The 21,742-nt window shown below is 43.6% G+C and overlaps 1 protein-coding gene, 1 non-coding gene and 1 pseudogene across 9 annotated transcripts in view; 1 reads left to right on the top strand and 2 right to left on the bottom strand.

Moving 5' to 3' along the window:
* The window catches only part of LOC107151504 (zinc finger protein 573), a 157,678-nt gene that overhangs the window by 85,347 nt on the left and 50,589 nt on the right, over positions 1 to 21,742 (top strand). The window lies entirely within an intron of this gene.
* Positions 2,170 to 2,295, bottom strand: LOC125612683. The gene has a single exon (XR_007343163.1). It is a non-coding gene; the product is annotated as a small nucleolar RNA SNORA51 (small nucleolar RNA).
* Positions 15,700 to 20,102, bottom strand: LOC125612665 (annotated as a pseudogene).

Here is a 21,742-nt window from a genome sequence, read left to right as displayed (position 1 = left end):
GCTCCAGGAAGAAGGCATCCTGGCCCTCCAGCGGCTTGTCCAGGGGGTCTGCAGAGACAGCGAGCAGCTCTGGGGCTTCTGGCATTGGGACCCCCAGGGCCTCCCTCCAACCCCTCCTCATTTCCAAAAAATGGCTCTGACGCTCAGGTGAGGAAGAGAGATTCACAAACACCAAGCCAGCCCACCGCCAGACTGGGTTCAGGCAATGACCCTAACCCCAGGCTGAGGCGCGAGACCCCACAACTGCAGAAAGGGGAGCACAGGGGAGAGGGCACCACTTCAGGGTGCTCAACTCTGCTGGGGCAGCCCTTGGACGCAGTGCTCCCATGCAGCACGCAAACCACACAACTGTCCATGTCAGTCCCAGCCCTGTTTGCAGGTGACACCGAGAACACTCACTGTCCGGGGCCCAGAGGTCATAGAAGAGCTGCTGGATGGTGTCCTTGGGCCCAGGCTTGCTCTTGGCCACAGGAGGGTTGAGAAGCCAGGCCTGGGCCCTGTGCATGTCTCGGGACAGCTCGCCCTGCTTCGCCAGCTTCTCCCATAGCTGCTCCTTCCGCTGGAGCTTCTTGGCATTGGGGACCTGGAGAGCGAGGATGCTGCAGGGGGCAGGAAGCCGCAGAGGGCAGCAGGTTGGAGGGGCTCCTGCCACCCAGGCAGCCCCTGCCCAGCCCTCCCCAGAGGCACTGCACCTCCCGCCCTTCAGAGGCCTCTTCCCAGCCATGCTCCTGAGCTCGACCCAACAATGCAAGAACCCTGCCCTGGACGTCCCCTGGCACCTCACACCTGCCAGGTTAAAACTCACCTTGGCATCACGTGTCCCCTCTGCAGTGCTGCCTGACCCGCCCCTAGCCAAGCTCCCAGACTCCCCCCAGCCCTGACCCCTAGCCAAGTCCAGACTGCTCCCCACGGCATGGGCCCAGCAACCTAGCCAGCCTTGACAAGATGGCTCCTGACCTAGAGGGAATTGGGATGGGCTTATCACTAACAAACTTTGTCTTAATTTCTTTTCTTTGTGGTTCTGGGGGTTTGAGTCCAGCGCTTCCTGCATATCAAGGAGGAGTCCACCACTGAGCTGCATCTAAGACCCTGAAAATCCATTTTCTTTAAATCACTTCTCATCAGACTTGTTTCTGCTTCCTTTTACTGCTTGAAGCAAGTCCCTTTCTTTTTGTGGAAGAATAATAAGCATTTAAAGTAAGCGCTCTCCAAAAGGCCCCAGCTCCTTGGATGGTACTCAGCTGGCACGCCTTAGCCAGGATTTTAGTTGAAATGTCAACTCTTGAAGTTCTCATGCATTCCCTTGACACCACATCTCTGTGGAGTGGCCTCAAGCCAATTTCTAATTTTTCATTCTATTTTACTTATCAAGATTGAAACATAGACATTATGTCCATTTCACAGTTCAGAAAACCAAGACTCACAGACTCACAGTCTAGCGACCCACAGCCATGTCCACGGCAGCACAGTGAGTGACAGCCAACCAAAGGAGCCAGCCTAGGTGTCTATCAGCAGATGAATGGGTGAAGAAAATGTGGCGTATGTACACGATGGAATGTTATTCATCCATAAAGAAAAATGATTATTGGGAATTCCAGTCCTCTTCCCTTAGTGTGTAGATATTGGTCTTTTCCTGTGTTTTTCTATTGTCTTCCTTTGAACATTTCCTCTTCTGTGGTTACCAGTCATTGTGAATTACAGCTAATCCAAAGGGTCATTTTAACCTATTTACCTCTGTAGAGTCTCTGCCTCCAAATAAATTTGCATTCTGAGGTCAACATATGATTTGGGGAAAGGTAATTCAGCCCATGCATCTTGGTTATGAAGATTTCTTTTAAAAAATTCTGTCAAGCACTAAATTACTTATGTCTTTAGGTGTACAAAATGTTCTTATCTAGGTTTCCTATTGCTTCTAAATACTGAAGCTGTAATGTTCTGTTGGCATCAAGTTTTGAATAAAGCTCATTAGAGATTATTCATCAATATATATGTTCACTATTCTGGTGTTAATATATTTCATATCTTTAATATTGTAATCTGAAGGACTGTGGTTGTGTTATAATTAGGTGTGCAAAGTGCCAGAACACTTGTTAATTATTGCACCTAAACTAAATTAGTAGTTTATTTATTTATTTTTTTTTTGTTCTTTCTTTCATTTTTTTTCCAACTCCATATTTCCCCATTCACAATGCAGACCAGGCACTGGGCTGAGGTATACATGGGGTAGACTTACTCTGCCTCCTCTTGCTATACAGTCAGTGTAAGAACAGAGCCTGTGGTAAGCATCAGGGGACCCAAATTCATAATTTAATAAAATTTATTTCATCACATTTTTTTTCTGTTGATCCAGAAAACCAACATAGAAGGGCTCTTTTGTTCCAGGCACTGTCTTGTAAATTAAAAGTGGTCAACATTAGTAATAAGTCAAATGGCTGTAAAATAAGTAAATTGTTGTGATGGTTTTGAAGTGTTCACCAAAGCCCATGTATTAAGAGTTTGCTTCCCAGCCTTTAGGATTATGGGTATTTGTGGAGCATTTAGGTGATGGAGCCTAATGGAAAGAGGTTAAATCTCCTGGGATAAAGTTTTGAAGGTGATATGGAGACCTTTCCATTTGCTCTCTCTCTTTGCTTCCTGGTCACCATGATGTGCCTCTGAGTCAAAATAAACCTTTCCCTTTTAATTTGTTCACCTCAGGAATTTTGTCACAGACAGGCAACCTGACTAACATATATAATTGCTTTAATCTTAGAATCAGATACCTTACCACTAAGTGGGTGATTTTCATAGCTGCACTTCTCCTAAGTAGTCCATGAGGGGCCATTTGTCCTGAAAAGGTAAGGGCCCCACAGATCATGAAAATAGATCACTAGAATACCCTTGGATCAGGCCAGTCACTATTTAATACAGCTTTCCAGGACATAATGATTTTTATAATGCATTATCTAATTATAATTGATTCCATCAACTTAAAAATTAATCTCAGCCTCCTATGTATATTTTAGATGAAGCAAAGTGCACAGATCTTACCTGGGAATAAAGAGGCATGGTGTTATTGCTTTTTATCCTTTTCTTTCTTTTAAAAAAATCTAACCCATATACCCATTCTTAATTCACTCATGTTGTAGCATACTGAAGTAGTAAAACATGGTGATAAGTTTAGTCTCTAGTAACAGAGGCCTTGTTTTGAAAATTTATTTATTTATTTTGTGGTGCTGGTGATGGAACCCAGGACTTCACATGTGGTAGGCAAGTGCCCTACCACTGAGCTACACCCTGGCCCAGAGGCTGGGTTTTCTAAAGGAATTATGACGTTGGGGCCATGTAGATTATCACACTTTGCTAAACAAATAATACCTCAAGATATAATCATACAGGAACATGGAAAAAATGATACCACAAATTATTGTAAAGGTTTCTCTGATAAACTAGTTATAAATTCAGATCACCAGTTTAACAAAAATAATCACTCTGTAATTTTTAACTACCATTGTTACGGTTACTTCCCCTGATTCTGTAGGTCACACAACAAATGTCATGTGTAAATGGAGTGGACTAAAAATCTCATGTGGTTGCCCTTTGGAAGAATCATCCTAAAAAAGCAGATGTAAAGGCTATTTTCTTGGAATTATGCAGCAAAATTAGTAGCAACTGCACTAATTTCTCTGACAAAAAACTTTGTGGTTAATTTTCAATGGCTTTCTTTGTTAAGCAATCCTCTCTCTCTCTCTTTCTTTCTTTTTTTTTTTTTTTATGCTTTTCACAGGCCTATATTCCAAAGCCATGCTTCTAATGCCCACTTCCTCTAGCCACACCCCTTTGCCTTCAGTTATCCTGCAATTAATCCCCTCAGATGATTAATTCACCAATTGGGTAAAAGCTTGCTGAACACAATGATTTCATCTCTGAACCTTCTTGCATTGTTTCACACATAAGCTTTTGGGCGACACATCACATCCAATCCATACCATTTCCCCTTATATTGTCCCAGGGGGGACCACAACCTGGAAACGTATGCCTTCAAAACAAAAGTGTTTTCTGTCATGATGATGAGCTCTTGTGTGTGGTGTGATTTTTTTTTCCTGGTAGAAGATGCTGGGATATCAGATATTGTCATCAAGATGAAAGAATCATTGACTTTCCCTATTTGTTTTGCAGTGAACTGGGTGAGATTGAGAAATAGATATTGTGAATGATGGTCAACTGTTTGCTATTATTATGCCCTTTTGGTCCCATACAGAGAATTTCTGGCGGAGACCTGAGTAGCTCTTCCTGGACTGGAAACAAATTGAAAAACAAGCACAAGGACATAGAAATGTGAACATATTCAATGCATATTTTAAATATCATAATGCAAGAGAGAAAACATAGTCCAGTCTTCATTGAGTGTTTCCCAAATGTTCTCTCTTTGCTCCGAGATCCCACCCAGGGCACCACATCACAAAGAGTCATCATGTTTCCTTTGGCGCTTCTTAACTGTGATGTTTTATCATCAGTTTTTCTTCTTTCATGACATCAACATTTTTTAGGACTACCTGGTGGGGTGTTTTATTGAATGCCCTGCATTGGGATGGGAGATATATATATATATATATATATATATATATATATATATATATTTTTTTTTTTTTTTTAAAGTAGACTGGGATCACAGAATTAGAAGAGGAAGGTCATAGAGGTAAAATCCACAATATATTCTATTATATCATGTGTTCTTACTATTAACATGACTTCCAAGTGATGATTGGAACTTGGTCCTTAGAGCATGAGTCTAATATTTCTGTTGTAAATTTACATTATCCCTCCTCCCTCCCTATATGTGTATAATTTATACATGAACTGAGACCCAAATTCATTTTTGGAACATATTATATAAAGTTCCTTCAGGGTTATTGTACAAAACAATGGGCCTGAATGTTTTAAAGTGTCAAATTGTTATGATAAAAAAATAAAGAGAAGCTGGCCAGATATTTTCTAGATGAAAGGAAAATATAAACTAAGTACAATGTGGATTCTGGATTGGATCCTGGAAAATATGCACACACACACACACACACACACATCACAATATAATTATATGATTGAGAAAATTGGCTAAGTTTGAGTGTTGATCACGAGTTAGATATAATATATTATTGCCATTCATTTCACTGATTTCTATGATTTTACTTTAACTTATAGGCTATAATATGGTTCTTAGAAAATATACACTGAATTATTTTCTGTGGTACTGGAGATTCATTCCTGGATCTCATGCATGCCAGGTGCTCTATCACTGATCTACATCCCCAGCTCTTTGTAACTTTTTTTTTTTTTTGAGGGAGTGTCTTGCTAAGTTTTCTGAACTTGCAATCCTCCTGAGTAGCTGGAGTTACAGGAAAATGACCTAGTAGATGTTGCAAATGTCAACAAAATTAAATTTGTGTGACCTGAACTGTTGTGTTTGTTATAGTGCTTTGCAAGAGTTTCCTAAGTATGAAGATATTTAAAAATAAAAGTTTACAGTGAAATCAACAGATGTACCCTAAGTATAATAAGTGGGAAGGAGACTGGGTAACCATGAACTGTGACCTCTTTGAGTGTTAAGGACAATAAGTTATGTGCTTTCAGTTTTTAGGGACTGAGGCAAGAGAATTCATGTATCTTGTACTGAAGATCCGTAACAGTGATGGTTTCATCTAACTTGTTTATTTTCCAGTGCAGGCTCGGAAGGTCAATGGCTTCACACATTCATGCAACATGTCAAAGGGAGAAGATGATCCAAGATGCTGGCAATGAGGTAGGATACAGATTTCTACTCCTTCACAGTTTGGAATGAAAGAAGTGAGAGAACAGCAGAACAGAGTGGTGGGTGACAGCTGAGCTTGGTGAAACATTGTTATTCTCTAACAAGAAACTTTCTTTATTTTCAGGAGCTGTCTGCCTGAGATCAAGATCCAGGCTGAGAGGACCCTAGCACATGGAGAACACTGCTAAAGCAGCTAGACATTCTATACCTTTGCACAGAAACTCTCCCAGCAGGTAAGCATGCCCCAACTATGAAGTCATCAGAGATCCCAATCCCAAACCCAAAACCCTTACAAAATCCTACACACAGAGTAAAACACAAACAAGAGGTTGGAAATGGATGAATTTCGATAGAGGAATGTTAAGCAAATGATGATTGTGACCAAATTAAACATCAGAAATAGATAAAATGGCAGGAAGTAATAAACATCTCTATTATAACACTGAATGTAAATGGTCTCGATTCTCCCATTGAAAGACCTAGACTGGCACAGCAGAATAAAAAACAGGATGGCACTAAGCGAAGTTAGCCAATCCCTAAAAAACAAATGCCGAATGTCTTCTCTGATATAAGGGAGGTGACTCAAAACAGAGTAGGAAGGAAGAGCATGAGAAGAAGATTACTACAAAACAAGGAAAAGAGGAGGGAGGAAAGGGAGGGAGAAGGGGAATTGAATGGAAGATGGAAGGAGACCCTCATGGGTACACAAAATACTTATATGATGGCATGAGGGGGAAGGGAAGAAAAAAAAGAGAGATAAGTGTCACAGTAGAATGGGTAGAGAATAGTGATGGGAGGGGAGGGGAGGGGGTATAGGGAGGGCAGCAGAATACAACTGACACTAGGATTGCTGTATGTATACACATGGATGCATAACAAATGTGATCCTGCAATCTGTACACGTGGAAAAATGAGAATTCATACCTTATTTGAATCAAATGTATGTCAAGATAATTGTATTGTCTTGAGCAACTAATAAAAAAATAAATAAAACTGAAAAAAAAAAAAACAGGACCCAAGTATATTTTGTCTGCAAGTCACTCACTTCATGGGCAAAGACAGCTACAGTTTGAAAGTGAAAAGATGGAAAGATTTTCCATGTACATGGAGACCCAAAGCCAGCAGGAGTTTCAGCTCTCATATTCAGGAAAGCAGATGTCAAACTAAAATCAACCAGAAGAGACAGGAGGATCACTTCATATTGGTAAAGGGACAATCCAACAAGAATATATAATGATAGTAATGATTTATGCTCGACCATTGGCATATCTTACTCAGGGTGCAATGGAGTCAAAACATGCCAATGCGCTCTAAGAGTGGCATGAGACATGTCAGGGACATTTTATTATCTCTAGTTTAAAGTGAGAAAAATAGGGGTTCAGCATGGTTAAGGGTATTACCAAGTCATGCAACTTCTAAGTGACTTAGCTGGGATTAGAATCCAGAAAGTGTCATTCCAGGGTCTGTTTGTAGTGGGTGGGATTTGGTTCTCCACAAACATATGTCCATCTTCTGACCACTGAAGTTCAGAAATGTGAGCTTGTTTGGAAAGGAGTCTTTGCAGATGAAATTAAGTTAAAGAAAAAAAACTCAAGATGAGATAATTTTAGATTATGCGTTGGGCCCTCAACCCAATATCCAGGGTCTTGTTAGAGGCAGAAGAGGAGAAGACACACAGAGGAAGAAGCCCAGGTGAAGATGGAGGCAGACGTGGAAGGGATGCAGCCACAAGTGCAGAAACACATGCATCCACTGGTTCCTGGGAGAGGCGCAGATGGATTCTACCCTAGAGCGTCCTGTGGGAGTGTGGCCCACTTACACCTTGATTCTGGTCTCTGGCATCAAGAACCACGTGGGAGTAGGCTCCTGTTGTCAGCACCCCGAGTTTGTGGTCCTTTGTTACAGCAGCCACAGGAAGCTAATACAGTGAGCTTTAATCCAGGTTCAGGGCTTCTTCACGGGCTTGCCAGTCTCCCCCTCTTAGTTGACTCCCCCCTTTTCCATTGTTTCAAGCTGAAGTTTTCTAACAAGTTTCAGGACCTCATATTTCCTCAGGGTATCTCTGGGTTCTGGTCATCTTGTGTAGGGAGAATCAAGGACAGTCTCCAAAAAAGGAGCACAGAACTCAGATCGCCTCTCCTATTCCATTTGATCCTCATGTAGAAACACGAACGAACACACAGTGTGGCCTCTGAAGGAATTTGAGACTTTTCTAAACTTCTTCACACACCAGTCTTGCCCAGGAACCTGCATAATTGACCCATGTTCCTCCTGGAGAGGCGGTGGTGAGTGCTGGGCAGGGAGGCAGAGGAGGCCTGAGGTCATCCTTGCCCCAGGGAAGCAGTGATGCTCATTTCATGGCACTGCCCAGTGGTGTCACATCTGTGCTCTCAACACAATGTTCAGGAGCCTGAGAAACTGAACAAAGTAGTGAGCTCTGCTTCTCATGTCATTCAACTTAATGGCATGCATGATTCTTATCAATACACTATATTGTTTCTTTAGATTTTTAAGAGCCAAAAACATTTTATTATTGTCTTTCCAAATTTATAGGGACCCTTGCCTGCAACATTGTATGCAGCCAGGTGGATCTTTCAGGAATGAAGGACCTCTGCTTTCTCTGGAGGATTTTCCCACAATGCTCTGATGATTCCCACAGCATAACCCCATCTCTGCACCTTTAAGTGGTTTTCTTTCAAGCAATATCCAATGTGGTTTCATCACTTTGAAATAGCTTTAAGCTTTGTCTTAACCTGGAATTCAACCTATTTCTGATGAAGTTATCACTAATCCTTAGGCTCTGTAGACTTTCGACCATGCTGTTTCCTCTTTGTTTATTCCTTGTTCTTATTTTATTTTTGTCTGTTTATTTGCTTGAGGTTAATTTTCTTTGTTCCTTCTTGAGTTTGTGCTGCTTGACCTCTACTGCATCTGAGGAATTTGGGACTGTTTCTAGTCTCTCTTTCATGTTGATCTCATATCCATTTTCTTTTTTAATTGATTTTAAAAATGACAGCAGAATGCATTACAATTCTTATTATACATATACAGTACAATTTTTCATATCTCTGGTTGTATATAAAGTATGTTGCCGCCAATTCGTGTCTTTATACATGCACTTTGGATAATGGTGGCTATCACATTCCACCATCCTTGCTAATTCCCCATGCCCTCCCTTTCCTGCCCACCTCTGAATCATATCCATTTTCTTTATTTCTTTTGTTTTCCTGTGGTGCAAGGGTTTAAACCCAGTGCCCCCCTAATGCTAGGCAAGTGCTCTAGCACTGAGCTATACCTTCTGCATTGAGCATCAGTTTTCTTTGTTATGCCTTCTTCTTCTTTCTCCTCTTCTTCTCCTCCTTCTCCTTCTTCTTATTTTTTTCTTCATACTGGGGATTGAACCCAGGGCATTTAATCACTGGACCACATCCCCAGTACCCTCACTCCTTTTAAATTTTAAAACAGGATCTCACTAGGTTGCTCACAGCATTGGAAAGTTTCTGAGGCTGGTTTTGAACCTACAATCCTCCTGCCTCAGCTTCCCGAGCTGCTGGGATTACTGGAGTGCATCACTGAGCCCAGCTTGTTGTCTTTAAGTTATTACTCATCAGTCTTTTTTTTCCTGCCTTGTTGTACCATTCAAAACAGATCCATTTATTTGCATAGCAGCAAAAGAAGCATTTTAAATAAGCAAGTTCTTGAAAATGGTTTCCCCTCGTTTGATGTTTTATCCACTAACATGTCTTGTCCATAATTCTGGTGTAACCTGTAATTGTCCATGAAGTGTCCAGTTTTCTTTGACAACAGGCAGTATGGAGTTATCTGAGTGTGGTTTCTAGTTTTCATTCTACTTCACTTATATCAAGATCAACTAGTAAACATTACTGCTCTTTTACAATTAAGAAAACCAAGACTCACACCAAGGTGATTTGCCTGAACCAGAGACCTGTAAATTCAGGAGCTGGGAATTGCTGTCCTGCCTCAAAATCCAGGAGGGTCAATTCTGCATATGAGGTAGAGTTCAGGTGCTAGAAACTTTATCCTCAGGGTTATATACTGAGGCCTATTGATTTTGGGCTGTGTGATGATTGGCAGGTGATAGAACCCTTCTGTGCCCTGTTTCCCTTTTCTAGGGATGGGATGATGATGGTGTTCACTGCATAAAATTTTTGAAGGAATTAAATGAGCCACGCACAGGAAATTTTAGGCTGTCCCCTTCCTTGTGGAAATGCAGCTGTTGGTTCTTGGTGTTCAGAATAAGCACCTTTTCTTTGAAGTCGATTTCCCATAATCTTGATAAAGATCCTCTAAATCCAAGGTATGGTCTAAACTCCTTTAATCAGATCTATTAGGTCCAAATTATTTTCATAAATTATTTTCAAAACAAGATGGTTTGCTCTTTCAGGTTTATTATTTTATGGATCTGCAATGGTGTTTTCAGGTGCTACGAGATACGTGATGACATAATCACTTAGGGGACTGATAAGACATGTGCTTGTGTATTCTTGTATTTTAAAATCTTCTTCGTTTAAATTTCTTCTTCTTTCCTTTTCTTTCTGCAGATGGCACATCACCAAGTTGCCAAGTCTGGCCTCGAATTTGCAATCCTCCTGTATCAGCCTCCCAAATAGCTGGGATGACTGCCCTCCTTGGTAAATAACATGGTAAATAATGATATATAACTCACATAAACAAAAGGTATTTGGGAACACTATTAGTCAAGATTCTCCGGGAAGCCATAAATAATCGAGTATGTGCATAGAAGTATGAATATACATCTGCATACACACACACACACACAGAGATAGATAAAAGAGAGGTGGTGTATGGTCTAAAGCAAAGGGGGGTAGTAAAAACCCGTCAATTGAGGGGACCCTGAGAGCATGCAGAAATCCAGATAAATACTATGTCGAAGGGTGCTGGCTTCCTCTTGTGCATCCTGAGACTGCAAGCCAGTCTCATCTGTAGAAAGCTACTTTCTTGCATGTGCACTGGGACAGGCACTCCTTGGGATGCTGGCCACACAAGCACACTAAACAGCCATTGCTGATGTTGTCACTGCTTCTGCAGCGTAACGTGCAGAATCCGTCTTCGAGTGGGTTGGGCATGGAGCTGAGGCCACTTTGGAAAGGATATATGTCACCTTCTCCAGGCAGCTACCACCAGACAGGGGCAGAGACACTGTTTGGCACATAGCTCTGTGAGGGAAGGAGTTTCTCTCCTGTCAGTCTGTCAGCACAGAATACTTCCCGAAACAGGGGAAAAAACTGTAGTAAACTTTCTCCAACAAACCACACGTTTCCATGCTGTCTCCAGGCATATTCTTTTTCCTGTCTGCAACCTGCCCACTGCCCTGGCACAGCTTGCCTATGGATGAGACAGGGGGATTACTAGGGGCATTGGCTTTCACATAATTAGGGGAATTCCTGCTCCAACCTTCTGCAAGTTGAAAACCTGGGATTCTGGTAGCATGGCTGCCTCCACGTCCAAAGACCTAATAAACTTGGAAACTGATGGCACAGAACTCAATGCAAGTCTGACAATCTCAGATGCATGGAAACTGATTGCGTAACTCTCAGGACATGTACAAAGGGCTCAGATCCATTGACACTCATAGTGTAACTCTCAGTCCAAGGCCAGAGTCCTGAGACCTGGGCTGGGGATGGTGCCAGTCCTTGAGTCCAAAGACCAAGAACTTGGAGTTCTGATGTCCAGGCCAGGAAAAGTAGGGTGCCCAGCTCTATGAGAGAGAGAGAGAGCAAGAGGCCCTCTTCCTCTGCAGGTTGTTCTCTGTGGCCTCAGCTGACCAGCTGGTCCCCACCCACACCAAGGGCAGGTCTTCCCCACTCAGTCCACTGCTCAAATGCCAAGGTTTCCAGAAACAGCATACATTGCTGGAAATAATTCTTGCAGCTACCTGTGTGCCCTCAGCCCAGTCAAGTTGGCTCCTAATGTCAACCACCAAAGGGATGTCAATACAGTTTTTATTTTTATTGATTCTTTATAGTTATATGCAACATTAGGATGCATTGTGACATAATCACAAAAGCATGGAATATAGTTTGCTCTAATTCAGTCCCTGGGGCTCCCCCACCGCCCTCTCCTTCCCGCTTCCCCTGCCTCTGCTCTACTGATCTTTCTGCAATTTAGTTACAGTTTTTTTTTTTTTAAATAGAGTCTTATGGATGCACTGGGTGCTGGACTAACTGTGGTATATTTGTGTATGTTACATATGAAACTCTGTCAGACTCAGGCCACTATTTCCCCCTTTTCTGTCTGTCCTTCCTCCTCTATTTCCTTCAACCACTGTGTTGGTCTTTCCTCTATTTTGATGAAATTCCTCCCCTTTTATTCCCTTTCTTTCTTTTCCCTCCCTCCCATCGTTCCTTCCTTCCTCCCCCACCTCGTCTTCTTCTTGCTCTTCTTTTTTTCGAGTCTGTGGGCATCCTGAGGTCAGCTGTCTGACACCTGCTTCACTCAACTAATGCTCCCCCGCAAGACCTGGAGATCCTCCCAGAATCTTCTGGCCACTTCTTCTGGCCTCTTCCCATTTCTTTTGAATCCCGTTGACAAAGTCAATTTTTTTGCCTCAACCGAACCCGTGCCCACAGGTGCCCGCAGGTTCCCCAAAGCAATTGCAAAGGTGGAGTGGAGCTCCGAGCCGGCTGCCTCACCCTCCTGGGAACAGTGAGAGACCTTCAGTCTCGCGTGTCCAGCGCCAGGGCTCAGTGAGGAGTCACGGACGGTTTCCTTGGTCTCAGAGCTGGGCCAATTTCTTTCAGCGCTTGGGGCAAGAACAGAAACAGCAGCTTGAGTGCCAGGGAATGTCTGTCTGTCTGTCCTGGCCTAGGCTCAAGCCTGAGGAGACAACACGCAGCTGGCTGGTCACAGTGTGGCCCAGGCACTGCTGCTTCTCAGTTAGCAGAGAACCGAAAGATAGGGGCACTGGGGGACCCTAGAGCAGTTATGCCTGGTGACACAGAAAACAATTCTCATTCTCGGCCAATCAATCTATTTTCAATCCGGAGTTTGCAATACGCTGTGATTCACCGCTGTCCCCTGGTGACCTGGGGTACTGGAGTGCTCTGGCCTCAGGTGGTCTTCCTTTCTGCTGGGCTGTGCTCTGTATTCGACTAGTTGCCCCTTGCTGATGCTGAGGTTCTGCCCTGTGCTGGATTGGACCTGATCCGGTTCCGGACCCCTTCCAGGCAGATGTGCCTCACTAAGCTGGGCCTGCAGAGCGTCTGCCCCAGTGCTGCACCCTGGTGTGAGTTAAGTGCAGTTACAGAATCTATATTGGTTTTGAGGAGATCCTGCTCTGTTGCCTGGGGTGACCTCAGATGCCTGCCCTATAATGACCCTCCTGCCTCAGCATTTGGCTTCTGTAGTCTTTCATAGAAAAGCATATTTATAGAAAATAAAATTCATTGTTTAGAAAAATATAATTTGTTTACAGCCTGTAGCGTGTGTGTGTGTGTGTGTGTGTGTGTGTGTGTATTTTTGCACTACTGGGGATTGAACACAGGAGAGCTGTATACAGAAGCCTTTTTAGTTTTTAGACAGAGTCTTGCTAAGTGGCTGAGGCTGGCCTTCATCTGTGATCTTCCTGCCAAGTCACTGGGATCACCAGCATAAGCCACCATGCCCGACTGCCATTATATAGTTTATTTCTATCATTTGGTGAGGTCATATGAAGGGTAACATTTCTAGTACCAATAGAGGTAAAATTCAAATCTTTTAGACTAGAATTGAGGTAAATCATTTAAATATTAGTTGCAGTTTGTTTAAGTCATTGCAATTAGGGTCACAATACAATATTAAGACAAATTATTGAGAAAGAAATTTTTATGGAAATATGTATATTTATGTGTAAGTGAAATTTATTTAACTGACAGTGGATGAAAGTTATCTGATCCTTGGCAAACATCTGATCTGGCATGCAAAAAAATGTTTTTGGAAAACTTTCTATAATTCATGGTCTGTGATCTGAATCATCTTAAACAGAAAACAATTCTCATTCTTGGTCAATCAATCTACTTGCAATCCGGGGTGTGCCAGCTCAGCAGAGGCACAGCTTACACAAAGTCTCAGGAGATCTCAGAGTTGTGTCAGAGCGAGTGCAAAGATGATCATAGGCCTCCTGTGCAATGACCTTATCACCCAGTGGGGCCAAAGCCCCTGGCCTCTCCACAACCTCCCTCTACTCCCCTTGGGTAGCGTGGCCTCCTTCAATGGTGCCATCAAAAGTTTCCCAGGGACTGATTTGCACTTCAGTGCTGGGAAACAGAGTTACTCAGTATGGAATGGGAGACCCTCCAAAAACTTCTCCCTGAGGTCCGAAATAAGACAAGGATTCCTGAATTTGCCATGACTAATCGGCCTTGTCCTGGAAGTGTAGCCACAGCAATCGGGTAAGAAAAAGAAATTAAAGGCATCCACAATGAAAGAACAGGGAAAACTGTTACTACTCAGGGATCATGGTATTTTTTTTAAAAAAATTCTAGACAATCTACACACACACACACACAAAACAACACAACACACAAAAAAAACTGTTGCAGATGATATGAAAGTTGTCATATCCAAGGTAAAACACAAGGGTTGGTTTCATTTCCTTAAACTAGCAATGAGATTTGAAAATTAATTTAAGAAAACTATTACATTTGCAAGGGTATCAAAGAGAATAAGATGTTTAGGAATAAAGTTAACCAAGGAGGTATAAGACTTTCAAACTGAAAACAATGAGATATGGTTGGAGCAGATTGAAGGAGACGTACATGAGGGGGAGGACACGTCCTGTGTGTGGACTGGAAACACAGTTTTAAGCAGAGGGATCTGAAAGGAGCATGTCAGAAATGATTCCCAGGCTGAGCCAAAATCAAAAGGAAAACGTCAGTTATAACTAAGGAAAAATATGGCAGAGCCAGATGCTATGTGCAACCGTGTTACTCTAATAAAATAACTAAACTAAACTCAAATACACGTGTGTGACACAATTTATAAAATAGGAGGAAGGCAAGATCTAGGCCAGCCTCAGCAACTTAGCATGGCCCTAAGCACCTTAGCCAGACCCTGTCTCAAAATGAAAAATGAAAAACAAAAAAGGCTGGGATGTAACTCAGTGGCAAAGCTGGGTTCAGTGCCCTAGTACCAATAAGTAAGTAAGTAAATAAATAAATAAATAAATAAACAAAGTGTCCTATATCATAGCTGACAAAGGACTTGTTCCCAAAATATGTAAAGAACTCTCAAAACTTCAGCAGTGAGAAAACAACCAATTTTCTTTCTGCCCCCCGCCACCTCCCCAGCACTGGGGTGGAACCCAGGCCTCTATGAAGTTAGGCTGGCACTCTACCACTGAGCTGCACCCCCAGAGTTTTTAATTTATTATTATTTTTTTTTTTTAATTTTTTTTTTTTTTTGATATTTATTTTTTAGTTTTCGGCAGATACAACATCTTTGTTTGTATGTGGTGCTGAGGATCGAACCCGGGCCGCACGCATGCCAGGCGAGCGCGCTACCGCTTGAGCCACATCCCCAGCCCCATTTAATTTATTTTTATTTTGAGACAAAGTCTCCCTAAGTTGCCCACCCTGGCAACAAACTCCCCATCCTCTTGCCTCAGTTTCCCAAGTGGCTGGGGTTATAGATGTGCACCACACCCAGCCCAATTTTTCTTCTTTTTGTTTGTTTTGTACTAGGAATTGAATCCAGGTGCACTTTACCAACAGAGTTACTTACACAGTCCTTTGTTTCTAGGGCTGGGGATGTGGCTGAGTTGTAGAGCACTTGCCTTGCATGCATGAGGCCCTGGGTTAGATCTCCAGCACCACAAAAAGAAAAATAAAAAATTCTGTTTTCTTTCTTTCTTTTCTTTCCTTTTTTAAAAAAGGAAAATATAGAGCATATATTCAGTCGGGGTCTTTTTGGGAGGTCTGTGAAACTGGCTTATTTTCTAGAAAAACAGGTTGTTTAGAAATCAGAAGATCAAGCTGGACTTGGGGGCATGAACTTGTAATTCCCCAGTAACTTGGGAGGCTGAGGCAGGAGGATCTCAAATTTGAGGCTAGCCTCAGTGACTTACTGAGGACCTGTCTTAAAATTTAAAAGAAAAAAGAAAAGAAAGGGCTGTGGGTGTGGCTCAGTGGTTAAGCATCCTGAGGTTCAATGCCTGTATTAAAAAACAAAAACCAGCAAAACAAAACAAAACAAAACTAACAACTCCCTCCCCATTAGAAGGTCATCCTCTCCAAAGAAGTAGTTCTCATTCACAAAGCTGGGGATGTCAAACTGCATGAGCCTCTTCAGCTCCTCCTGTGGCCGCCCACTGCTCCTGATGGCTTCATCATTGCTGTTGATGGCAGTGGTGTGGTGACAAGGTGCAGGCCTCTCCAAGTGTTCCATTGATGCAGCAGAGACAGACCTGCACTCCTTGAGCCCCTGGTGAGAAAACACCTTGTCTGGCTCTGGAGTTTCCAACGTCTGACACAAAGTTGTTCCTTCCAAATCTTTTCTCTAAAGACTCTGCGTTGGGTTTCAGAGGTTAGGGCAGGGTCCACTGACTCCATGGTTCTGAGCCCCAGGTGAGGCAGGACATCATGGTGGATGAGTGTGTTGGGGGGAAGTGACTCGGGACATGGCAACCAGAAGCAGAGTTTTATTTTATTTTATTTTTTGGATACTGGGGATTGAACTCAGAGGCACTAAACCACTGAGCCACATCCCCAACCCTGTTTTGTATTTTATTTAGAGACAGGGTGTCACTGAGTTGCTTAGTGCCTCTTGTTGCTGAAGCTGGCTTTGAACTTGTGATCCTCCTACCTCAGCCTCCTGAGCCATCAGCCATCAGGATTATAGGTATGCACCTCTGTGCCCAACTGAGATATATATATATATATATTTGTTGATGGACCTTTATTTTATTTATTTATATGTGTGGTGATGAGAATTGAACACAGTGCCTCATATGTGTGAGGCAAATGCTCTATCACTGAGCCACAACCTCAGCTCCAGAGTTTTATTTTTTGAGACAGCATCTTACTAAATGGCCCAGGGTCTAATGAATTTGCTGAGGCTGGCCTTGAACTCACAATCCTCCTGCCTTAGCCTTCTGAGTTGCTGGGAATTACAAGGCATATACTCTGAGCCCAGCTTTACAGCCACATTTTCCCCTCACAAGTAAAGAATTGGCACATTACAGATGTACATAATGATGGATTTTGTGGTTACATGGTCATGCAGGCTCACAATAGAACAATATAAATTGGCCAATTTTACTTCCAATGCTCCCTCTCCCCACCCTCCTCTCACACCCTGTTTCTTTCCTCTGCTGGTCTCCCTCTGATTTTTATGAGATCCCCACCCCTCCCACCTTTCTTTTTTCTTTTCGTCTCTAGCTTCCACATATGAAAAGAAAGTATGATCCTTTACCTTCTGTATTTGGCTTATTTCACTTAAGGCAATGGTCTCAGTTCCATCCATTCCCCTACAAATGACATAATTTCAACTTTTTTTGCTGAATAAAATTTCTTTTGTAATAAACCCTTCTTCTTTCTCCATTTTTCTGTGGTTGGACACCTGGGCTGTATTTTGTGTCTGGCTTCCTTTACTCAGAAGGCTCATGGGATTCATGCTCCTGTGTAGTATTTCATTGAATGAATTCATCAAAATTATCCTATTCTTTACACACACGCGCACACACACACACACACACACATATATATGTGTGTGTGTGTGCATTTGGAAAATCTCTGGTGTGGGTTTATAAATCTGTAGTGCGCCTTTAAGTGTGCCTTTCTATGTAGAATTAAGTGTGCCTTTCTGTGTATGTCTTGGTGGAGAATTCTTCACTCTGGACTAGAAATTTTGGGTCATAAGATGTGTGTGCCTTTTTCCCAAAGGTGTTCCAATGTACATTTCCATAAACCATGGTTCTCAATCCTAGTTGAATTGATATTTTCCTTTTAGCTTAATCTACAGTAATAGAAAGAAATATAATGCTACCTCTGTGACTTTTCCCTGAGATTCTACCACCTACCCCTGGAAGGAGCCAGGACCAAGCCCTAGCTCGCTGACCCCTGGGACTGGGAAGGTGGGGTGTTGTTGCCTCCTTGTGGCCATAGGACGTCTCCCTGAGAGGCATGTGGCTCTGAAGGTCCCCTCTGCCTGAGCCACTGAGAGTGCCTCCTCTTTGATCCGACTCTGCTAATCTTGCGACCTGGAAGTAACAATAAAGCCTTCACTATTAAGTTCTTTTCTGTTGGGAGTGGTGAATGAATGATTGCTTTGAATTGACCCCTGGACAGAGGTGACAGCACTCCTGGGAATTTCTCAGTGGGAAGGAGCTGATTGAAAACTGCCCTGTTGATGGTGACCCCTGTTAAAAGGGAGAACTCTGTGCTTGCCTTAGAATTCTTTAGCTCATAGCTTTGAGTTCAGGTGCCAGTCCTGGGGATACAGGCTCCTGAGCATAGCAAGGTAAGTACAATGTTAACTTTCAGGCCTCCACTCTGGGCCTCTCTTCCTGGCAAGGTTGGAAAAGTGAGGGAGGGAGGGGGAGTGGAAGTCGAAGTGAGAAAAACACAGACATGCCCCGTGGTGTGGGCTCTGTATCGGCTTATCGAATCTAATTGACTTGTCTTTCTGCCCCTCTCTGAGGTGAGTCCAGTGACCATGGCCATCTTTATTTAATTTTTTATTGGTACAGTGTGGTTGTACATACACGGGTTCATTTTGACAGAATCACCTCTCGATGTAGTTTTGATGTGCCTGTCCTGATTGCCAGAGAGGTGGAATCCTTTTTTTTTCCTGTTTGTTGGCTGTTGGTATTTCTTTTATATAAATATATATATTGCTGTCAATGATCCTTTATTTATCTACATGTAGTGCTGAGAATCGAACCCAGTGTCTCACCCATGCTAGGCAAGTGCTCTGCCACTGAGCTACAGCCCCAGCCCTTCATATTTCTTATTTTGAGAAATATCTGTTTAGTTCTTTTGCTCTCTTATTTATTGGGGTTTTTGTGTGTGTATGTGTTAAGTTTTTTGAGTTTTTTACATGTTATGGATATTAATCCCCTGTTGGAGAAGTATCTGACAAAGATCTTCTCCCATTCCGTAGATTCTCTCTTCACACTCTAAATCATTTCCTTTGCTGTGCACAGAGTTTTTAATTTGATGCCTTCCCACTTATTGATTCTTGGTTTTATTTCTTGAGCTTTAGGGGTCTTGTTCAAACACTCAATGTCTGCACCAATATGATGGAGTGTTGAGCTACGTGTTTTCTTCTAGCAGTTGCCGAGTTTCTGGTCTGATTCTTAAGTCTTAGATTCGACTTTTGTGCCAGGCGAGAGGTAGGGATCTGGTTTTGTTCTTCTACATATTTGCACCAATCTTTATAACCACTATAACCAGAAATGAATTGGTCATGAATGCTTTCCTATAATATGTCCATTTTGTAGATGAGATAGTGGGCTCCGAGAGGTGAAGTAAAGGGGGAGGCATAATTAGGGAGAGATAAGACCTCTGTTTTCTGAGAACCCATCCCGTGATGTTTAGTACCGGGAGCTGGATCACTATTGCACTGGCAACGGGGACCCCATCTCTGGTGGCAGGTGAGAACAGACACCCCCTCCCAGGTGTTGTTCAGTTAAAATTCTCTGCTCAGTCATTGTGAGATGCAGTGTGTGAAGTACGTGGCATGGCGTCCAGTGCAAACTGAGCACCCACTGAAACCCTCTGTATTTATATTTATAGGCATCATTTGTTTTAGTGCATTTTGCTTTATTGAGGTCAGATTTTCTACTTTTTACAAATTGGGGGTTTGTGGGGGCCTGGGTTGAGCAAGGCTGTGAGTGCCAGGTTCCCAACAGCCCAGGTGAATGTTAACATTTCTTTTCATCAAGAAGACACATTGTAATTAAGGTTTGTACATTTTAGACACAATTCTATTGCACACTTAGTAGATCACAGTATAGTAGTCTACTTAACTTTTCTTTTCTTTTTTTTTTTGGTACTGGAGACTGAACTCAGGGGCACTGGACCACTAAGCCACGTCCCCACCCCTATTTTGTATTTTATTTAGACAGGGTCTCACCGAGTTGCTTAGCGCCTCTTGTTGCTGAGGCTGGCTTTGAGCTTGTGATCCTCCTGCCTCAGCCTCCTGAGCTGCAGGGATGACAGGCGTGTGCCACTGTGTGCCACCTCACCTGGCGACTTAATGTTTTCATGTACTGGGAGCCAATAAGTTCTCCGACACCCTTTACTGCTGTGCTCGCTCTGTGGCAGGGTTTGGCATCCACCTGCAGAACCGCCATCCCTGTGCGCTGACTTGCTTTTCCTTTGATCGCTGACCTCGTTTAGTCATCTGCCCGAGGTCAGGATGGGTCATCCAAGCCAGGCTCCTGCCAACTAGGGCCGGGGTCCAGACCCACCCTGCTCCATGTGTCCGTGAGGGAATGTTTTCCCCTGTCCCAGGCCTCCTGCTGAGGTGCACCACATATTGGCACAATAACTGGGTCTTCATTTCCTAGATACAGAAATGGAGACTTAGGGAACAAAATCGTGTGTCTGGGTTCAGATGTCCTCATGACCCCAGGGACCGTACCCGGGCAGAGGGAGGACCCATAATGTGCGGTCACCAGGCTCCATCTGCTCCTGGTGCCACTGTGCATGTCAGTCATTTTAAGCTAAATTCAAGGGGTCTTCTTTTTTACTTTTTTTTTTTTTTACTTTTATTTTTGGTGCTGGAATTGAACACAGAGGTGCTCCCAGAGCCACATCTACAACTAATTTTTTTTTTAAATTTTGAGCCAAGGTCTCACTGAGTTGCTGAGGCTGGCCTTGAACTTGGGGTCCTCCTGCCTCGGCCTCCCGAGCTGCTGGGATTATAGGCGTGGGCCACTGCACCCGGCAAGGGTGTTCATATTTCAAACGACCAAAACCCTTCCTCATCTCCTGCCGATGCTTTACATGTCTTGATGGCACCAATTCCCTTGTCAAACATCACCGTTTCACCACTGGGTGTACCTCCTCCTCCTCCAACTGACCAAGTGATGGTGAGGGCATAACAGCGCCACCCTCTTTATCACGGCCACAATGTGATGATGTGTTCAGAGAAAGAGAAGAGAAGGGGCATCTGCAGATGCAGAGAGCCGGCCACAGAGCTGCCCAGCATGCCCAGATGTGGACCCACCACAGGACAACAGCCTCGGGAAGGCTCCTCCGAGGTCATGGCGCACCGTGCACGACACCACAACGACCCCTCAGCGTTTTGTGCAAGCCCGGCCAAAACAAAGTCCCCCCACAAGTTCCCCAACTCTCCTGGCCCACGTGAATGACTGATAGGGAGACCCAGGGGTTGATCCCAGGGCTTGGAGGTCCCCATTCCACACATGCGCTCTGAAGTATTGAAAACGCGGTGCACATCGGAGTCCACACCTTTCTCAGCCCTTCTTCCTCTGGACTCACCTGTCCCGACCAGCAGGACACATCAACGTGGTCAGCGAACCTAGATGGGGAGGAATGAAGGGACAAGAGACACAGAAGGATGACAGCAAGACAGGAGTTCTGATCGAGCTGCAAACTTTTATTGTTCACACAGGGGTATTTGTATGCTGGGGATGGGGAAGCTCTCTTATCGGCAGTTGCTGGATGTCTGCACAAGGTGAGATAACTGCAGGATGTTTCAGGAAGATAGGTGGCCGCAGGATGTCTCCCAGGGGGCTGTTTCTTGTAAGTGTCAGGCTATTCTTTGAAGGAGAATTTCCTTCTAGCCCCTGACACTCACCCTCACCAGCGTCCAGGCCACACATGCAGACAGCCAGCAGCACCCAGCCCAACCCATGCCTCGTGGCCTCCGATGGCCTGCAGAGGACATGCACCTGGGCGAGCCTCACCTCCGAGTTTATACTCTGCCTTTCTGCGCCTCCTCCTCTGGTCACTCTCACCCCTACCC

The sequence above is a fragment of the Marmota marmota genome, unplaced genomic scaffold, assembly GCF_001458135.2.
Source record: "Marmota marmota marmota unplaced genomic scaffold, marMar, whole genome shotgun sequence".
NCBI lineage: Eukaryota > Metazoa > Chordata > Mammalia > Rodentia > Sciuridae > Marmota > Marmota marmota.
This window is presented reverse-complemented; position numbering and strand designations above follow the sequence as displayed.